This window comes from Balaenoptera physalus, assembly GCF_965194825.1.
Source record: "Balaenoptera physalus genome assembly, chromosome: 19".
Taxonomy (NCBI): domain Eukaryota; kingdom Metazoa; phylum Chordata; class Mammalia; order Artiodactyla; family Balaenopteridae; genus Balaenoptera; species Balaenoptera physalus.
Window position 1 is genome coordinate 53,492,275 of NC_138900.1, and position 22,537 is coordinate 53,514,811.

General features: G+C 39.4%; 1 protein-coding gene across 7 annotated transcripts in view; it reads right to left on the bottom strand.

Moving 5' to 3' along the window:
• The window catches only part of IST1 (IST1 factor associated with ESCRT-III), a 36,183-nt gene extending 24,301 nt beyond the window's left edge, over positions 1 to 11,882 (bottom strand). Inside the window, exons 1-2 of one of the 7 annotated variants that reach the window (XM_082439160.1) lie at positions 11,625 to 11,862; positions 5,471 to 5,515 (exon numbers count right to left, since the gene is read on the bottom strand). The gene's annotated coding sequence lies outside the window, so the exon portion shown is untranslated. Of the gene's footprint in view, positions 1 to 5,276; positions 5,301 to 5,389; positions 5,412 to 5,470; positions 5,516 to 11,624 lie in introns of those variants that run through there. The other 6 variants (XM_082439165.1, XM_082439164.1, XM_082439161.1 and 3 more) reach the window with 6 other exon arrangements.
• Between the last annotated feature and the right edge of the window lie 10,655 nt (positions 11,883 to 22,537).

A 22,537-nucleotide genomic window follows, 5' to 3' on the forward strand; every position in this document is an offset into this window, starting at 1 on the left:
CCCACTTTCACCAAAGGACAGATCATCCAAAATGAAAATAAATAAGGAAACACAAGTTTTAAATGATACATTAGGGCTTCCCTGGTGGCGCAGTGGTTAAGAATCTGCCTGCCAATGCAGGGGACACGGGTTCGAGCCCTGGTCTGGGAAGATCCCACATGCCGCAGAGCAACTAAGCCCATGAGCCACAACTACTGAGCCTGCGTGTCTGGAGCCTGTGCTCCGCAACGGGAGAAGCTGCGACAGTGAGAGGCCCGCGCACTGCGATGAAGAGTGGCCGCTGCTCGCCGGAACTGGAGAAAGCCCTCGCACAGAAACGAAGACCCAACACAGCCAAAAATAAAAATAAATAAATAAATTTTTTAAGAAATATATACATTAAACAAGATGGATTTAATTGATATTTATAGGACATTCCACCCAAAAACAACAGAATACACATTTTTCTCAAGTGCTCATGGAACATTCTCCAGGATAGATATCTTGGGTCACAAATCAAGCCTTGGTAAATTTAAGAAAATTGAAATCGTATCAAGTATCTTTTCTGACCACAACCTTATGAGACTAGATATCAATTACAGGAAAAGATCTGTAAAAAATACAAACACATGGAGGCTACACAATACACTACTTAATAACGAAGTGATCACTGAAGAAATCAAAGGGGAAATCAAAAAATACCTAGAAACAAATGACAATGGAGACACGATGACCCAAAACCGATGGGATGCAGCAAAAGCAGTTCTAAGAGGGAAGTTTATAGCAATACAAGCCTACATCAAGAAACAGGAAACACCTTGAATAAACAACCTAATCTTGCACCTAAAGCAATTAGAGACAGAAGAACAAAAAAACCCCAAAGCTAGCAGAAGGAAAGAAATCATAAAGATCAGATCAAAAATAAATGAAGGAAACAATAGCAAAGATCAATAAAGCTAAAAGCTGGTTCTTTGAGAAGATAAACAAAATTGATAAACCATTAGCCAGACTCATCAAGAGAAAAAGGGAGAAGACTCAAATCAATAGAATTAGAAATGGAAAAGAAGTAACCACTGACACTGCAGAAATACAAACGATCATGAGAGATTACTACAAGCAACTCTATGCCAATAAAATGGACAACCTGGAAGAAATGGACAAATTCTTAGAAATGCACAACCTGCCGAGACTGAACCAGGAAGAAATAGAAAATATGAACAGACCAATCACAAGTAATGAAATTGAAACTGTGATTAAAAATCTTGCAACAAACAAAAGCCCAGGACCAGATGGCTTCACAGGCGAATTCTATCAAACATTTAGAGAAGAGCTAACACCCATCCTTCTCAAACTCTTTCAAAATATTGCAGAGGGAGGAACACTCCCCAACTCATTCTACGAGGCCACCATCACCCTGATACCAAAACCAGATAAAGATGTCACAAAGAAAGAAAACTACAGGCCAATATCACTGATGAACATAGATGCAAAAATCCTCAACAAAATACTAGCAAACAGAATCCAACAGCACATTAAAAGGATCTTACACCATGATCAAGTGGGGTTTATTCCAGTAATGCAAGGATTCTTCAATATATGCAAATCAATCAACGTGATACACCATATTAACAAATTGAAGGAGAAAAACCATATGATCATCTCAATAGATGCAAAGAAAGCTTTCGACAAAATTCAGCACCCATTTATGATAAAAGCCCTGCAGAAAGTAGGCATAGAGGGAACTTTCCTCAACATAATAAAGGTCATATATGACAAACCCACAGCCAACATTGTCCTCAATGGTGAAAAACCGAAACCATTTCCACTAAGATCAGGAAGAAGACAAGGTTGCCCACTCTCACCACTATTATTCAACATAGTTTTGGAAGTGTTAGCCACAGCAATCAGAGAAGAAAAAGAAATAAAAGGAATCCAAATTGGAAACAAAGAAGTAAAGCTGTCACTGTTTGCAGATGACATGATACTATACATACAGAATCCTAAAAATGCCACCACAAAACTACTAGAGCTAATCAATGAATTTGGTAAAGTAGCAGGATACAAAATTAATGCACAGAAATCTCTTGCATTCCTATACACTAATGACGAAAAAAATCTGAAAGTGAAATTAACACTCCCATTTATCATTACAACAAAAAGAATAAAATATCTAGGAATAAACCTACCTAAGGAGACAAAAGACCTGTATGCAGAAAATCATAAGACACTGATGAAAGAAATTAAAGATGATACAAATAGATAGAGATATACCATGTTCTTGGATTGGAAGAATCAACATTGTGAAAATGACTCTACTACCCAAAGCAATCTACAGATTCAATGCAATCCCTATCAAACTACCAATGGCATTTTTCACAGAACTAGAACAAAAAATTTCACAATTTGTATGGAAACACAAAAGACCCCGAATAGCCAAAGCAATCTTGAGAACGAAAAATGGAGCTGGAGGCATCAGGCTCCCTGACTTCAGACTACATTACAAAGCTACAGTAATCAAGACAGTTTGGTACTGGCACAAAAACAGAAACATAGATCAATGGAACAGGATAGAAAGCCCAGAGGTAAACCCACGCACATATGGTCACCTTATCTTTGATAAAGGAGGCAAGCATATACAGTGGAGAAAAGACAGCCTCTTCAATAAGTGGTGCTGGGAAAACTGGACAGGTACATGTAAAAGTATGAAATTAGAACACTCCCTAACACCATACACAAAAATAAACTCAAAATGGATTAAAGACCTAAATGTAAGGCCAGACACTATCAAACTCTTAGAGGAAAACATAGGCGGAACACTCTATGACATAAATCCCAGCAAGATCCTTTTTGACCCACCTCCTAGAGAAATGGAAATAAAAACACAAATAAACAAATGGGACCTAATGAAACTTAAAGCTTTTGCACAGCAAAGGAAACCATAAACAAGACCAAAGGACAACCCTCAGAATGGGAGAAAATATTTGCAAATGAAGCAACTGACAAAGGATTAATCTCCAAGATTTACAAGCAGCTTATGCAGCTCAATAACAAAAAAACAAACAACCCAATCCAAAAATGGGCAGAAGACCTAAACAGACATTTCTCCAAAGAAGATATACAGATTGCCAACAAACACATGAAAGAATGCTCAACATCATTAATCATTAGAGAAATGCAAATCAAAACTACAATGAGATATCATCTCATACCAGTCAGAATGACCATCATCAAAAAATCTAGAAACAATAAATGCTGGAGAGGGTGTGGAGAAAAGGGAACACTCTTGCACTGCTGGTGGGAATGTAAATTGATACAGCCACTATGGAGAACAGTATGGAGGTTCCTTAAAAAACTAAAAATAGAACTACCATACGACCCAGCAATCCCACTACTGGGCATATACCCTGAGAAAACCATAATACAAAAAGAGTCATGTACCAAAATGTTCATTGCAGCTCTATTTACAATAGCCAGGACATGGAAGCAACCTAAGTGGCCATCACCGGATGAATGGATAAAGAAGATGTGGCACATATATACAATGGAATATTACTCAGCCAAAAAAAGAAACAAAATGGAGGTATTTGTAGTGAGGTGAATGGAGTTAGAGTCTGTCATACAGAGTGAAATAAGTCAGAAAAAGAAAAACAAATACAGTATGCTAACACATACATATGGAATCTAAGGGAAAAAAAAAAGTCATGAAGAACCTAGTGGCAAGACGGGAATAAAGACACAGACCTACTAGAGAATGGACTTGAGGATACGGGGAGGGGGAAGGGTAAGATGTGATAGGGTGAGAGAGTGGCACGGACATATATACACTACCAAATGTAAAATAGATAGCTAGTGGGAAGCAGCCACATAGCACAGGGAGATCAGCTCGGTGCTTTGTGACCACCTAGAGGGGTGGGATAGGGAGGGTGGGAGGGAGGGAGACGCAAGAGGGAAAAGATATGGGAACATATGTATATGTATAACTGATTCACTTTGTTATAAAGCAGAAACTGACACACCATTGTAAAGCAATTATACTCCAATAAAGATGTTAAAAAAAAAAAAGTAAAGGATGAAAAAAAGTAGATCACGCAAACACTACTCAAAAGAAAGCTGAAAGCTGTACCTTTCGACCCCCTCTACCCATTTCGTTACAAACTTCCAGTTATAAAATAAATGACTCATGGGATGTAATGTACAATGTGGTGTAGTGACTATGGTTAATACTGTTGCATATTTGAAAGTTGCTAAGAAAATAAATCTTTTTTTTTATTATTTTTAAATTTTCTGGCTGTGCCGCATGGCATGTGGGATATGGGATCTTAGTTCCCTGACCAGGAATTGAACCCACGCTTCCTGCAGTGGAAGCGTAGAGTCTTAACCACTGGACTGCAAGGGAAGTCCCAAGAGAATAAATCTTAAAAGTTCTCATCAAAAGAGAAAGAATTGTAACTCGGTATGGTGATAGATGTTAACTAGACTTACTGTTGTGATCATTTCACAATACATACAAATATCAAATCATGTTGTACACCTGAAACTAATAAAATGTTATACATCAATTATATCTCAACTTAAAAAAAAAAGCTGAAGGGGTTATATTGTTAAACAAAGTAGACTTCAGCAAGAATAGCCAGGGATACAAAGGAATATTATATAATCATTAAAGGGTGAATTCACGAAGAAAATTTAACAATACTAATAGTGAATTCACAGAACAACGGAGCTTCAAAATACAAGAAGACAGGACAGGACAAAGAAACAAATCCCTAACTGTAGTTGGAGACTTCAACTGTACTTCCCTCTGTAATTCATCAAACTAGTAGACAGAATATCAGGATATAGAAGAAGTGAACACCAATTGTATCTTACTGACATTTATATAGAACACTCCACTCAACACAGCAAAGCACAGGGAACGTTCATGAATATAGACCGTATCCTGAGGTACAAAACAAACCTTAACAAATTAAACAGAACTTAAGTCACTCAAAGTATATTCTTTAACTGCAATGGAAATTAACCAAAAATCAGTAACAAGAAAGATAACAAAATCTCCAAACACTTGGAAATTAAACACCATGACTTCTAAATAATCCATGTTAAAGAGGAAGCTTTAAGTGGAAATTATTTTTAAAGGTTTAAACTGCAAGAAAATGAAAATTAAAATATAACACCAAATTTGTGGTTGAAGCTAAAGCAGTGCTTAGGGCAAAATTTACAGCTCTAAATGTTTACATTAGGAAAGAAGAAAAGTCTCGGGACTTCCCTGGCGGTGCAGTGATTAAGAATTCACCTGCCAATGCAGGAACACGGGTTCGAGCCCTGGTCCGGGAAGATCCCACATGCCACGGAGCAACTACTGAGCCTGCACTCTAGAGCCCGCGTGCCACGACTACTGAAGCCTGCGCACCTAGAGCCCGTGCTCCGCAACAAGAGAAGCCACCACAATGAGAAGCTCGCGCAGGGCAACGAAGAGTAGTCCCCTGCTCACCGCAACCAGAGAAAGTCCGAGCGCAGCGACGAAGACCCAACGCAGCTGAAAATAAATAAATAAATTTATATTAAAAAAGAAGGTAGGTCTCAAATTAGTAATCTAAGCTTCCACCACAAGTAACGATAAAAAGAGCAAAACTAACCCAAAGCAAGAAGGAAACAATAAAAACAAGGCAAAAACCAATGAAACAGAAAAGAGGAAAATCAATAAAACCAAATGCAGGTTCTTTTGAAAAGAGGAAGGAGGGAAGGAGGGAGAGAGGGGGAGGGAGAGAGAGAGAGAGAGAGAGAGGAGACACAAATTATCAGTGTCAGTACGAAAAGAGACAGATATCATTACAGATCCTACAAATATCAGAAGGGAACATTATTACTAATCTACACCTATAAATTCAACCATGAGACAAAATGGACAAATCTGTTAGAAACGCAATTTACCAAAATTGACACAAAGAGAAACTATATTCAACATCTTGTAATAACCTATAACGGAAAAAAATCTGAAAAAGAAGAGATACACATGTATAACTTAATCACTTTGCTGTACACCCAAAGCTAACACTGTAAATCAACTATACTTCAATTAAAAAAAAAAAAAAACTTACACAAAGAAATCGAAAATGTAATTGCCCCTAAACATTACAAAAATTGAATATAAAATTAGGAACCATTCCAGAAGAAAATCCAGGCCCAGGTAGCTTCTCTGTCAAACATTTAAGGAAAATTAGCACAAATATTTATATGAACCCTCACGCCTCAAAAGGCTGGTATGAGGATTAAATGAAAATCTGTGGAGTTTAGGGAATTCCCCAGTTGTCCAGTGGTTAGGACTCCGTGCTTTCACTGGCGAGGGCCTGGGATCAATCCCTGGTTGGGGAACTAATATCCCGCAAGCCTTGCGGTATGGCCAAAAAAAAAAAAAAATTGTGGCATTTAGAACAGTGCCTAGAACATACATACACAATAAGCACCATATAAACATTAGTTAAAAAAAAACTCTAGGGGACTTCCCTGGTGGTCCAGTGGTGAAGAATCCACCTTCCAATGCAGAGGACGCGGGTTCGATCCCTGGTCGGGGAACTAGAATCCCACATGCCGCGGGGCAACTAAACCCGCGCATCACAACTACTGAGCTCACATGCCTCAACGAGAGAGCCTGTGTGCCGCAAACTACAGAGCCCACACGCTATGGAACCTGCGGGCCACAACTAGAGAAGAGAAAACCAGCACACCGCAACTAGAGAGAAGCTTGCGCACTGCAACAAAAGATCCCAAATGCCTCAACAAAGATCCTGCCTGCTGCAACTAAGACATGACACAGCCAAAAATAAATTAAATAAATAAATTTAAAAAAAAAAAAAAAGGAAAACTCTAGGGAGTTCCCTGGTGGTCCAGTGGTTAGGATTCCGGACTTTCACTGCTGTGGCCTAGGTTTGATGCCTGGTTGGGGAACTGAGATCCCACAAGCCAAGGGGTGCGGCCAAAAAATAAATAAAATAAAGTAAAATAAAATATACTCTAGTCAACAGACCCATACTCTGGGCTTCTCTGGTGACGCAGTGGTTAAGAATCCACCTGCCAATGCAGGAGACACGGGTTCGAGCCCTGGTCCGGGAAGATCCCACATGCCACGGAGCAACTGGACCTGTGCACCACAACTACTGAGCCTGCGCTCTACAGCCTGCGAGCCACAACTACTGAGCTTGCATGGTACAACTACTGAAGCCTGCACGCCTAGAGCCGGTGCTCCGCAACAAGAGAAGCCACCGCAATGAGAAGCCCGCGCACCGCAACGAGGAGTGGCCCCCGCTCGCCGCCAACTAGAGAAGGCCCGAGCGCAACAACGAAGATCCAACGCAGCCAGAAATTTAAAAAAAAAAAAAAAAAAGACCCATACTCAAAGAAAAAGTCTAATAATCTAAAGATCAGCTGATAAATAAAACTTAAAAACTGAATAGCTGATGTACAATATTACATAAGTTATAATATTGATTGTTATACAATACAGTGATTCACAATTTTTAAAGGTTACACTCCATTATTAAATGGAATTTTGTATGTGTCTTAGGTTAAAATAAAAAGTTAAAGGTATGCTTTGTATCTCTTTTCCCCTGCTTTAACTTTTTTGATTAACTGTTTTGACCTCATTGGAGGATTTCAACTGTATATAATCAGTATAGCTCTTCTTCAAGGCAAACACTATTTCTGAGGTTCCACTGTTATTCTCACACTGCATTACAGTACTTAGTACAAAGCTGTCACTCATTCATTATGTTAATTAGTGGAAATTTAACTAAAAATAACATTTTTTTTTGAATTTCACAAACTTACAGAATCTAGTTTTGTTTTAGATTTAAGGAAAGGAAAATAATTTGCCAAAACACTTTGTCAACTTGAGTTCTGAGGATTTTCAGCTTTCAGAAATTAGATTCCTGGACTTCCCTGGTTGCCCAGTGGTTAAGACTCCGTGCTTCCAATGCAGGGGGCACAGGTCCTAAATAATTACCAATATATTTTAAAAATCATTAGACCCAAAACTTATCTAATACAAAAGATCAATTTAATTACCATTTCAGGATTTTTGGTGGGGGGGGGGCATGCAGCACAGCTTGCAGGGATCTTAGTTCCCTGACCAGGGACGGAACCTGGGCCCCAGCAGTGAAAGTGCCAAGTCCTTATCACTGGACCTCCAGGGAATTCCCACATTTCAGGATTTGAACCTGTGTTTCCAAAGCTAACTACCGTAAACTTTGTATCTTGCATGATTAGGAATATTAATTTTAGGAATAACCTAAAAGTTAATAAACTATTCTGGTCAACAGTTACTGTTTTATACATATACAAACACTTATACACATAAAACAAACATATACACATTACCACATACTAATATCGTCCAATACCTAATTTAAAATTCTCTTCTGATTTAGAGGTTATTCCGAGATCATTTTGTGCCTCAACATTTTTACTGTCATTCATCCACTCACCAAACATTTGTTGAGTGCTATTCTATCAAGTACTGTGCTAAGCCAACAGAGACAAGAGACATTTAAGTAAGATGTGACCCTGGTGTTTCAAGGAGTTCACAATCTAATGGGGACAACTGACACAAAAACAACTATAAGATACATAAACAACTATAACATAAACCTTATAAAAGGATTATGAACCAATGATTGCAAATCTAGTTCTCAGTATTCTAACTACTATTTTTATTAGTGTAACACCATTATGTCACACACTGGTCAGCAACCTCATGTTCCCTTCTTGGCTCTTTCCGATCCCTCACTTTACCCCAGACCTTAACATTGGAACAACAAACTGATCTAGTCCCTCTTTTATCACTCAGCTCCCGGAGCCTTTTAAAACTGGATAATCTCTCCATCCTGAATAAGGGAAAATGTAAAACCATGGATTGGCTCATTCCTCATGTTACTTGGGGGGAGAAGGGAAAGACTGCTGCAGCTCAGAACAGCTACCCAAATTAGTGAAGCTGCCCAGAGGCACTAATCCTGAAAACTTTAGCTAGAAATAGCAAAACAGACCCTCATGTCCTAAGAAACCAACTTTAGAGTCTTGTAGCTCCAAAAGAACCAAGCTGTGAAGGGAGGCAACAGAGTCAACAGTGGATAGAATGATATTTTGTAGTACATAGAAAAACTTCTGTATTTGAAATGTATTATTTTATTTATCCTGAATACTTCTTTCTTATAAAATAAGTGATGTAAACAGATTTAGGTATGATTTAGGTATTGCGGACATGAAGATGTGACATAAAAGTACAAGCAAGCTAGAAGGCATTTCCAAGATAATATAGCCCAATTCTTAAAACCATTTCATTTACAGAATGCCAAGTTTACGTATTTTCACACTATAATCAAATCTCCAGTGACCAAACTAATCAAGATTGAAAATCTAATAAAATAAAGGACCACAAAACTAGTAGCATCATGTACAACTCACAAGAAAAGTACAGGCTTCAGAATTCAGAGACCATCAAGATTTTCTGGAAGGAGCTATAAATACTGAAATGTGTAGGCATTATAAAAGGATCTTTATCTTGTTTCTCAATAAAAGTAACATTAAAAAATTCTTTGGGTATACTTTTACCAAGAGTTTCTCTTAAGGCATATTTTTACAAAGTTGTAATGATGGACTCTGATCACTAGTGAATCCTTTTATCACTTAACAGCATATCTGCTACAGCCTTTAGAACCTTATTTTAATGGCTGCCTAATACCACACTGAGTAATCATTTTTAATTCATTCCCCAACCTTTTTATATTTGCCATATAAAATAATGCTGAAATTAGTATTCATGTGCATACTACTTTTCCTGTATTTTAAATTACTTCATTAGACTGCACTCTTTTCTATTTTTTTTTTTTCTAGTTTTATTTTTAAGTCAAAAGAGACTACACATCATTGGGACTTGATTCTGATTTTAAAGGAATGAGAGCTTAAACTAAGTAGACTAGAGTTGGGGATTCTGGAACTCCTATCATTGAGAAGCCAGAGGCACAGGAAGAGAGGGAGAAGGAAAACAATTTGGACAGAACAATAACACTACCTTAAAAACGAGAAAACTTGAGAAACTGGGTGGCTTTAAAATGTAATACTGGGCTTCCCTCGTGGCGCTGTGGTTAAGAATCTGCCTGCCAATGCAGGGGACACGGGTTCGAGCCCTGGTCCAGGAAGATCCCACATGCTGCGGAGCAACTAAGCCCGTGCGCCACAGCTACTGAATCTGCGCTCTAGAGCCCGCGAGCCACAACTACTGAGCCCAAGTGCCACAACTACTGTAGCCCATGCGCCTAGAGCCCGTGCTCCGCAACGAGAAGCCTCCGCAACGAGAAGCCACCGCAATGAGAAGCCCGCGCACCACAATGAAGAGTAGCCCCTGCTCGCTGCAACTAGAGAAAGCCCGCACACAGCAACGAAGATCCAACAGCCAAAAATAAATTAAAAAAAAAAAAAGTAATACTAACATTGAGGTTTCAAAACAATCTTTTATCCTCTAATAAAAGGATATTACTAAGTCCTCCTATCCCAGAAGATGAGGTTCTAAGGAAGTTGTAAAAACAAAATTTCCCGTGGAAATTTCTCCGTAGGTAAAGGAGTCAAAGGGGGGAAGGGGGGAGGTGGAGGAAACATATATATATCAACCATTACTTTATTAAATAAATACACAACGGGGGTATAAACGAAACAAGATTGGACATGAACTGATCGTTGTTGAAGCTGGATTAGGAGGGAATTCATTAGTCTTTACCTTTGTCTGTTTGCAATGTTCGTAATAAAAAGTTAAAAAATAATGAATACGCAAGCATAATAGAAAAACTATGACCAGCTCTTAATTTCAATCTTACTACTTCAGAGAGTGGAAGTGGCTGTCTCTCCTATTACCTAATCATTAAACCGGATGCTCTTCGGTCCCGATCCCGGTAAAACTTTATGCAGGTCGAGTTTCAAGTCCTCTCACCTCCAGCACCGCGCAAGAGGAGCGACGAGAACAGAAGAGGAAGGGGGCAAGGACAGGGCTACAGGCTCCTCACAAGACTGCTCATCAGACAGGCAAGGGTCTCCGAAAGGGGGTCAGAGGTCGCTTTTTGTTTCCGCTAAAGAAAAACTCAGTTTCTTCCGGGGCCCCCAGGTACCTTCCCAGGAGGCCGCCCCGCCCGGGGGGAGGCTGCCGGGCTCGGAGGCTCACAGACTCCCGCAGGCACCGGGGACACAACCTTACCTAAGTCTCCCTGGGCCAGAAGGGACTGGGTAAGGGAGTCTCCGAGAGCGCCGGCCCGGCCCTGTCCCTGTTGGGTGCCGAAGCCCAAGCCGCGGCGTTTCCGCCCCGGGGAAGTGACGCCTCGGAGCAGGGAGGACAACAAGAAAGTTTGGCGGCGTCAAGTATTCGGGACCAACGGTCTCCAACTTTACCGCGGCCCTGCCACGCCCCCGGGCCCGGCCTTGGGCGGCCTTCCGCGCCGCAGCCCTTCCGGCCCGACCTCCAGCCTGACCCTCACATCCAGGATCCTTCTCTTTCTCCTCAGCTGCCACCTCAGGGTCCTCTGAATCCCGGGCTAGGGACTACTAAATCCGGAGCGCAGTGTGAGGAGGAAAACAAAGATCCTTGACGCTGAAGAAGCCACACTCACCTGACCGAATCCGGACCTGAAAACGGAAGAGACAGACCTGGAGATGAAACCTCAGCATCCAAAATGGCGGCTAACTAGTCCTCAGCACAATGAGCAGGGCGGAGGGATCCGCGGGGCCGAGCTAGCCACGCCCTCTTTCCAGGGATTGGCTGCGCGCCCTCCGCTCGGGACTCACGCCCCGAGGGCGTCCGGACTCCCCCGCCCAGTTCCCTTCGGAGCCAGCGCGGCCGGGGACTACTTCCAGCGGCGGAGGCATGGACGGCAGCGGAATACACGTCACGTAGCCAGAGTCACCTGCTGGGGCGCTCCTTGGATTTAGATGGTGTTGACCCGGGCGCAGGGAGGCTGGCGGAGGAGGCTTGTTTTCCGAATCCGCGCCCAGTGCCATGTTAGCGTTGTTCCAGTCTCTGGAAAAACCGGCTTCAGCACCGCCTACCAAACACCCTGAGTTACTCTCTGAGATTTGCTCTCGTCCCTCGCTCGACTCCACTCGCCATGGAGGCTTTCCTCCTGCGTTTCGGTTTCTTTCATCAAATGACTTGCTGAGCAGGATTCCACCCTTCTCTGGCAACACACCGCTCTTTATCCGACTCTAAGCACTCCTCCCTTAGGCCACCCAACTTCTCTCCTAACCACTCTGAATACTCCTGCCCCGCTTTGAAACCAAGTGTGATTGCTCTTGCAATCAGAATATCTACAGTATTACTTATTTAAGATGTTTCCTCAGCACCACATTGTCTGGGAATTTACTTTATCTCTGGATTCCGAGGAAACTTTTTCATTTAGTTATCTTTGTGTTCAACTTGAAAACCATTCTCTCTGCTTAACGTTGAAAGGGGATTCCTGAGCTCTTGGCTTCCAGAAGGAGGTAATCCTGCCCCCTGCTGTACAGGCTGCATCTACCAAGACCAAAATTGTGGTTTGCTAAATTGTGATGCGGTCATATGACAAGGATGGAGCTACGTGTATCCATAAGAGGGTCATATGGATTTAGAAATAATGTGTCTGTATAACCACTTGCAGTATTTCTAAATTAAAACCAGCTTTCAGAACCTCAAAATACACTGTACTTTTTTCATTTAATATGTGGTGGATTTTTTTTTTTGTAAATGCGTGCATATATGAATTGAGTCCATTTTGCAATAAAGTAATAGCATCTTAAAAAAAAGAAAAGAAAGCAAATTGCTCGAATTTAAAGAGGCTTAGAAACACAACAACCAAATGTTACCTGTGTGGACCTTGTTTAGATACTGATTCAAACCAATTTATAGTCTTTTTTTTTTTTTTGGCCGCACCTAGCGGCAAGCGGGATCTTAGTTCCCCCACCAGGGAAGAAACCCGTGTCCCCTGCGTTGGGAGCTCGGAGTCTTAACCACTGGACGGCAAGGGAAGTCCCCCTATAGTCTTTTATAAAGTCCCTCCCAGTATGCATTTCTTAAACAATTTAAAAAGGACCTCTTCTTGGGCTTCCCTGGTGGCACAATGGTTAAGAATCCGCCTGCTAACGCTAGGGGACAGGGGTTCGAGCCCTGGTCCGGGAAGAGCCCGCATGCCACGGAGCAGCTAAGCCCGTGCGCCGCAACTACTGAGCCCGCGTGCCACAACTACTGAAGCCTGTGCACCTAGAGCCAGTACTCTGCAACAAGAGAAGCCACCGCAACGAGAAGCCCGGGCACCCCAACGAAAAGTAGCCCCCCCCCACCACATGCCACAACTAGAGAAAGCCCGTGTGCTGCAATGAAGACCCAACGCAGCCAAAAATAAATAAATTAATTTAAAAAAAAAAGAAATGCATATTGTAGGTAGGGGCAAAAATTTTGATAATTATTGAATTGGATGACAGTTATTATTGTACTATCTTCTCTATATTTAAGTATTTTTTTTACCTTTACTGACTTTATTTCAGCATACCAGTTAGTTAAAAAGGAAAAAAAAATTTTTTAATTGAAGTATAGTTGATTTACAATATTGTGTTAGTTTTCGGTGTACAACATAGCAATTCAGGTGTTTTTTTGCAGGTAATATTCCATTATAGGTTATTACAAGATATTGGGTATAATTCCCTGTGCTAGTAGTTTGTATCTGTTAATCCCATATCCCTAATTTGTCCCATCCCCTGCCCCGCCCCGTCCCTCTCCCCTCTGGTAACCATAAGTTTGTTTTCTACATCTGTGACTCTGTTTCTGATTTGTATATACATTCATTTGTATTATTTTTTTATATTCCACTTATAAGTGATATCATATGGTATTTGTTTCTCTCTGACTTATTTCACTAAGCATAATACTCTCCAGGTCCATCCACATTGCTGCAATATTTCATCCTTTTTATAGCTGAATGATATTCCTGTGTGTGTGTGTGTGTGTGTGTGTGTGTGTGTGTGTGTGTGTGTGTGTGTGTCACATCTTTTTTTGGCTGCGCCGTGAGGCATGTGGGATCTTAGTTCCCTGACCAGGGATTGAACCTGCACTCCCTGCAGTGGAAGCACGGAGTCTTTTTTTTTTTTTTTTTTGGCTGTGTCAGGTCTTAGTTGCACCATGCAGGATCTTCATTGAGGCGCGCAGGCTTCTCTCTCTAGTTGTGGCTCGTGTGCTCAGTAGTTGCGGCATGTGGGATCCTAGTTCACCGACCAGAGATCAAATCCACATCCCCTGCATTGGAAGGCGGATTCCTAACCACTGGACCACCAGAGAAGTCCCCAGAAGCACGGAGTCTTAACCACTGGACCACCAGGGAAGTCTTCACATCTTCTTAATCCAGTTGTCTGTTGATTGGCACTTCGGTTGCTTCCATGTCTTGGCTATTGTAAATAGTACTGCTGGGCTTCCCTGGTGGCGCAGTGGTTGAGAATCTGCCTGCCAATGCAGGGGACACGGGTTCGAGCCCTGGTCTGGGAAGATCCCACATGCCGCGGAGCAACTGGGCCCATGAGCCACAATTACTGAGCCTGCGCGTCTGGAGTCTGTGCTCCGCAACGAGAGAGGCCGCGATAGTGAGAGGCCCGCGCACCGCGATGAAGAGTGGCCCCCGCTTGCCGCAACTAGAGAAAGCCCTCGCACAGAAACGAAGACCCAACACAGCCTAAATAAATAAATAAACAAATACTTTAAAGAAAAAAAAATTATTAAAAAAAGTAAATAGTACTGCTGTGAACATTGGGGTGCAAGTATCTTTTCGAATTAGTGTTTCATTTTCTCTGGATAGCTGGATTATATGGTAGTTCTATTTTTAGTTTTTCAAGGAAGCTTCATAGTGTTTTCCACAGTGGCTGCACCAATTTACCTTCCCACCAACAGTGCAGGAGGGTTCCCTTTTCTCCACATCCTGTCTGACATTTATTGTTTGTAGACTTTTTGATGATAGCCATTCTGACAGGTATGAGGTGATACCTCAGTGATTTGCATTTCTCTGATAATTAGCGATGTTGAGCATTTTTTCATGTGCCTGTTAGCCATCTGTTTGTCTTATTTAGAAAAATGACTATTCAAGTCTTCTGCCCATGTTTTGATTGGGTTTTTTGGGGGGTTTTTTTTGTTTTTTTTTTGTTTTGATATTGAGTTGTGTGAGCTGTTGGTATGTTTTGGATATTAACCTCTTGCCAGTCGCATCATTTGGAAGTATTTTCTCCCATTCCATAGGTTGTCTTTTTGTTTTGTTGATGGTTTCCTTTGCTATGCAAAAGGTTTTAAGCTTAATTAGGTCCCATTTATTTCTTTTGGCTTTTATTTCTTTTGCCTTGGGAGACTGATCTAAGAAAATATTGCTGCGATTTATGTCAAAGATTTATGTTCTGCCTATGTTTTCCTCTAGGAGTTTTATAGTATCTGGCCTTATATTTAACTCTTTAATCCATTTTGGTTTTGTTTTAATTAATTAATTAATTTATTTATTTGGCTGCGTCGGGTCTTAGTTGTGGCACGTGGGCTCTTTGTTGCAGTGCATGGGCTTCTCTCTAGTTGTGGAATGCGGGTTTTCTCTCTTTAGTTGTGGCACACGGGCTCCAGAGCGCGTGGGTTCTGTAGTTTCTGACACGTGGGCTGTCTCATTGAGGTGCCCAAGCTCAGTAGTTGTGGTGCACGGGCTTAGTTGCCTCGCGGCATGTGGGATCCTAGTTCCCCAACCAGGATTTGAACCTGCGTCCCCTGCATTGGAAGGCAGACTCCCCACCACTGGACCACCAGAGTAGTCCCTCTTTAATCTGACAGGTATGAGGTGATACCTCATTTATTGTATAGTGGATACCTCATATATTTGTGTATGGTGTTAGAGAATGTTCTAATTTCATTCTTTTACAGGTAGCTGTCCAGTTTTCCCAGTACCACTTGTTGAAGAGACTGTCTTTTCTCCATTGTATATTCTTGCCTCCTTTGTCGAAGATTAATTAACCATAGGTGCGTGGGTTTGTTTCTGGGCTCTCTATTCTCTTCCCTTGATCTATGTGTCTGTTTTTGTGCCAATACCATGCTGTTTTGATTATTGTAGCTTTGTAGTATAGTGTAAGGTCTGGGAGGGTTATCCAGCTTTGTTCTTTTTTCTCAGGATTGCTTTGGCAATTCGGGGTCTTTTGTGGTTCCACATAAATTTTAGGATTATTTGTTCTATTTCTGTGAAAAATGTCCTGGGTATTTTGATAGGAATTACATTAAATCTGTAGATTGCTTTAGGTAATATGGCCATTTTAATAGAATTGATTCTTCCAATCCAAGAGCATGGGATATCTTTCCATTTCTTTGAATCATCTTTAATTTCCTTTATCAGTGTTTTATAGTTTTCATAAGTATGTTTTAAAATGTTCATAGGGAACTTCCCCAGTGGCGCAGTGGTTAAGAATCTGCCTGCCAATGCAGGGGACACGGGTTCGAACCCTGGTCCGGGAAGATCCCACATGTCACAGAGCAACTAAGCCTGTGTGCTACAACTACTGAGCCTGCGATCTAGAGCCTGTGAGACACAACTACTGAGCCCACATGCCACAACTACTGAAGCCCACGCGCCTAGAGCCTGCACTCTGCAAAAAGAGAAGCCACCGCAATGAGAAGCCTGTTCACCACAACGAAGAGTAGCCCCCACTCGCCACAACTAGAGAAAGCCCACGTGCAGCAACGAAGACCCAATGCCGCCAAAAATAAATAAAATAAAATTTTAAAAAGATAGTAATAAAATGAAGGAAATTCTGACACATGCTACAATGTGGATGAACATTGAAGACATTATGGTAAGTGAAATAAACCAGTCACCAAAACACATGTACCGCAGGATTCCAGTTCTACAAGATACTTAGAGGTCAAATTCAGAGACAGAAAGTAGAATGGTGGTTGCCAGGGGGGCTGGGGGAAGGGAGAGTGGGGAGTTATTGTTTAACGGGTACAGAATTTCAGTTTGGGAAGATGGAAAATGTTCTGGTGATGGGTGGTGATGATGGTTACATAACAGTGTGAATGTACTTAATGCCACTGAACTGTACAACTAAAAATTATTAAAATGGTAGCTTTTATATTATGTGTATTTTACCACAATAAAAAAAATATTCACAGTAAAAATTTTCAAATTAAGTCTATGTCATGGGGGAGAATTAAATAAACAGTATATATACTAATAATTAAATGCAAAATGTGGAATCTTCTACAAGAAAACTGGCTCTACATTAAAAGAGACTTAAGAGATATAATAACCAAATGAAATTCAACTGGATCCTGATTAGAAAAAATAGATATTTGGGGGAACAACTTGGGAAATTTGAATGTGTACTAGATATTAGATACTATGGAATTATTGTTAATTTTCATTGGTGTAATAACATAGTTGAATAGGAGAATGCCCTTATTCTTAGAAGATGCATGCTGAACTGTGTAGAACTGAAGGATCATGATGTCTGCAACTTACTTTCATATAGTTCAGAAAACAAAAAGTGTGTGTGTGCATACTAGGCTATTATATATCTCAATGGGAAGTGGTAGTTTTCCCCCAGAAACTACCAGACTAAGCCAAGATCCCAGCAGTTAAGTATATTCTGATTCTGTTCTGCATTGAGTTTAAAAGCAAAATAAAAGGGACTGAGTTCAATACCTTCTTTTTGTTTTTTGAGGAGAGAAAAATGTTTATTGTTTTTACTAATTTGAGAATATATATATGTAGAGTATAATGAAAGAAAAGCCTATGTAACACTCCCCATGCCATTATTAATTTTTAGAATATATTATTCCAAAATTTTATTTATTTAAAATTTAACACAAATAGGATAATATACACTCTGTTCAGTAAATCTGCTTCTTATACTTTATATATTCTGCGTATCTTTTTATGTCAATACATATAGAGCCACATTGTCTTTAACAATGGAAGAAGGTATATCATTATTTAGCCAATCTTTTATTGATATTTAGGTAGATTCCAATATATTCTGTAATATGCCATTGTGAATATCCTTCTAAGAATATCTGTGCATATTTTCAGATTATTTCTTAAGGACAGATTCCCATAAGTGGTATTGCAAGTTTAGGGAGTATGCATGTATGAAATTTTGATACCCATGTTATTTATGGGTTGAATTGTACCCCACAGATACATGCATTGAAGTTCTAACCCCCAGTGTCTCAGAATGTGACTTTATTTGGAGACTTTGTTATGGCACCACATGCAAACTAGCAAAACCCATCACCGGACTTCTCTCCCAGAAGGTTCTATGACTTTATCCTCCTAGTGTCCAGCTCCTCATACTCCCCAACTGCAGGCATTATCAACCTTTCTAATCCTTTTGAAACTAAGCAGTTATTTTAATTTGTATATCTTTCAAAATTAGTAAGATTTGCATATCTTTGACAATTAGTAAGATAGACTCTCTTGTCAATAGCACTCATGATAGTCTTTTGCCCATTTTCCTAATGGTGCAGATAAACTTTTAAAAATAATTTTTAAAGTTGGGCATAAATATGGCAAAACACACACACACACACACACACACACAACTGAAAAAGATGTACAATGAAAATTAAGTCTCCTTCCTCAGACCCTTAGTCCTTCAGTCCCTTGCTCTAGAAGTAAAATAACCATTGCTACCAGATTCTTGTGCCTTTGAGCAAGTTACTTAATCTCTCTGTGCTTCAGTTTCTTCATTTGTAAAATGGGAATAATATCACCTACCTTAATAAAGTTGTTAGGAGGATTAAATGTGTTAATTATGAAAAACTCTTAGAACAGTGTCTGACAATGTTTAATGCTATCGAAATCCTTCCAGTGATATTATCTGCATGTGAAACTATATGTATAAATATGCCTTTTTTTTACACATATAGTAGCATACTATACATACTACAGTTGTCTTTCAGTATCAGGAAGGGATTGGTTCCAGGATCCCCCAAGGATACCAAAATCTCAAGTCCCTTGCATAAAATGCTGTAGTATTTGCATATAACCTATGCACATTCTCCAGTATACTTCAAATCATCCCAATACAACGTAAATGCTATGTAAATAGTTGCCAGTGAGCAGAAAATTCAATTTTTGCTTTTTGGAACTTCCTGGAATTTTCCTCCCCAGTGGTTTCAATCCGAGGTTGATTGAATCCATGGATGTAGAACTGTCGGATATGGAAGGCTGACCGTATACTGTAACTTGTCTAGTACTATAACTTGCTTTAAGATACATACCTCGGAGACTGTTCCATATCAGTAGTTATCAATAATTCTCATTCTTTTAAAGAGCTGCATAATATTCCATTGTATATGTGTACCATAGTTTTAAAGTACTGCTCTATTGATGGCATTTAGGTTATTTCCAATATTTTGCCTATACAAACAACGCTGCAATGACTAGATATTTGCCTATATGGATTGTACGAATTGGGTATAAATTCCTAGAAGCAGAAGAACTGGTGAAAGGGTAGGTATATCTTTAATGCTGATAGATGTTGCCAAATCACCCTACAACGAGGAAGTATTGTTTTACACCACCACCACCAATATATGAGAGTTTCTATTTCCCCATGCCCTCAGTAATACAGTGTGTTTAGATAACTTTTGGAATCCTTGACATTATTGCACCCTTGAACAAACCATGAAAGTAAAGATGAGTGAAAAGTGTCATTGAGTCCATATCTTGCTAAAAATGACATGATTCATTTAGAAAAATTGCTTCCAACTCAGTAGTTTCTTGGATTCAGCAATCATCACCTGTGTCCTGTCCCATCTAGTTATTTAGATCCGATAATATATCAGTGTGAATTGTACCACAACCAGCCAATTATTCAAAATAGTATCTCTATCCCTGGCTGAACAGACCAGTTTCAATCAGAGCTAAACATAATCCAAAGAAACAAACTGACTCGCACTGTTTCACTTGAAAATCCTGTTTTGCTCTTAGGATAAAAATTAACACAAAACATTCTTTGGTTAGCTAACAAGTAACTCTTTTTTATGTACACAATTATAACTAGTGGCTGTAACGAAAACCTGATATAATGCTTAAACCCAATAATATAAGAGTCTTACAAGCCTGTAGGACAAAATTAGTCAGGCCTGTTTTTGTACAGCCCTTCCAGATAAGAATGTTTTTTTTTTACATTGTTAACAGGTTGTAAAGAAACAAAACCAAAAAAGGGAAGAACATGTGACAGAACCCTTATATTGCCCACAAAGCCTATTTGTAAAGGGCCAAATATTTGCTATTGGACCCTTTACAGAAAAAGTTTGCTGACTCCTGCAATAGAAGAAAGTAGTACACATTGTGTGAGAGAGAAGGGAAAGATGATGGGCATTGAGTAATTTGCCTTTTTTTTTTTTTTTTTTTAAAGTACTAACATTTAGAAAGGGGGAAGTCTCAGAAAGTTTTTAGGCTAGAAATTATAAAATGAAGTAGAAACTGCTCTGGATATCTTCCTAAGGCCTAGAAAAAAATCAAGAGCATTTTTTAGAGCACCTATGAAATGATTCCTCAGAGAACTTATTAACATCAATAATTAGGGCTATATACAAATATTAAATATCTCCATGGCATTTTGCAATTTACAGGGCAACTACAAGCACATGACCTCAGTCTGAGGCTCACAACGTTCCTGTGAAGCAGCTGTACGTCAGAAATATCTATTAGTTTTTACAGGAAGAAAGTGAAGCTTAGAGCTGTAAAGTGAGCAATCCAAGATCAACAGCAATAAGTGCCAGGATCAGATCTTGAACCCAGATCTTGAGACTTGACATGATATAATTTTCATATGTCCATATTTCCATAATAATTTGCATCCTGGATTTACCTTCAATTTGTGTATGTTGAATTTATCAACAAATGAAAAGAAAAATGCATTAAATCGCAGTTATAAACTGTGATTTTGATCTGATATGGGTTCACATATCAGATCAAAAGAGAGATCTCAAATCAGATTTTTTTCATGACATTTATCATGATTGCAATCATCCTAGTAAACGTAATTTTTCCTTAAATGAATTCAAAGAAATGAAAACTTATAACTCTAGATTCTAAATATAAACTCAAAAGTTTAAACTATCTCCTTAAAATATGAGGTTTCTATCAAGACCATACGAATCTGGCATAAGGATACACATACAGGTCAATAAAATAGAACTCAGAATCTAGAAATAAACCAATATATTTATGGTCACTTGCTTTTGAACAGGGATAACAAGACAGTTCAATGGTGAAAGAATAGACTTTCAACAAACAGTACTGAGAAAACTGGATATCTGCATGCAAAAGAATAAATTTGAACTTCCCTGCCTAATACCTATACAAAAATTAACTCAAAATTAATCAAGGAGTAAAATATAAGAGCTAAAACTATAAAACTCTTAGAAGAAAATATAGGTGTAAATCTTCATGACTGTGGACTAGGAGATGGTTTCTTAGATATGACACCTAAATCACAAGCAACCAAAGAAAAAAATATATAAAAACTTTGGTGCTTCAAAGGACACTATCAAGAAAGTGAAAATACAGCCTACAGAATAGAAGAAAATTTTTGCAAATCATATATGCTATAACAGTCTAGTATCCAGAATATTTTTAAAAAATCAACACTTATAAAACAACAATAAAAAGACAAATAACCCAATTCAAAAATGGACAAAGGATTTGTATAGACATTCTCCAAATGGTCAATAATAAGCACACGAGAAGATGTTCAACATCCTTAGTCGTCAGGGAAATGCAAATCAAATCCACAGTGAGATATCACTTCACACCCACTACAATATCTATAATAAAAAAGACAAACAATAACAAGTGTAGCACAGGATGTGGAGAAACTGGAACTCTCATACATGTACATTCCTACATGGTAGTAATATAAAATGATGCAGGCTCTTTGGGCAAAAGTTTGACAGTTCCTCAAAATGTTAAACACAGAGTTACCATATGAACCAACAATTCCACTCCTAGGTGTATACTTGAGAGAACTGAAAACATGATCACACAAAAATTGTACACAAATGTTCACAGCAACATTATTCAGAAGAGCCAAAAAGTGGAAACAACAGAAATATCCATCAACTGGTGAATGGGAGTAAAATGTGGTATATCTGTACAATGGAATATTATTTGGCCATAAAAAGGAATGAAGTACTGATACACACACTGCAACATTCATGAACCTTGAAAACATCATGCTAAGTGAAAGGAGCCAGACACAAAGGCCCCATATTGTATGATTTCCTTTATGTGAAATGTTCAGAACAGGTAAATGCATAGAGACAGAAAGATTAGTGACTGCCAGGGGCTGGAAGGAGGAAGAATGGGGAGTGACTGCTAATGGGTATGGGGTTTCTTTTCAAGGTGATAAAAATGTTTTGGAATTAGATACTTGTGATGTTGCACAACCTTGTGAATATATTGTACTAAAAACCAATGAGTTATACACTTCAAAAGGGTGAATTTCGGGCTTCCCTGCTAGCGCAGTGGTTGAGAAT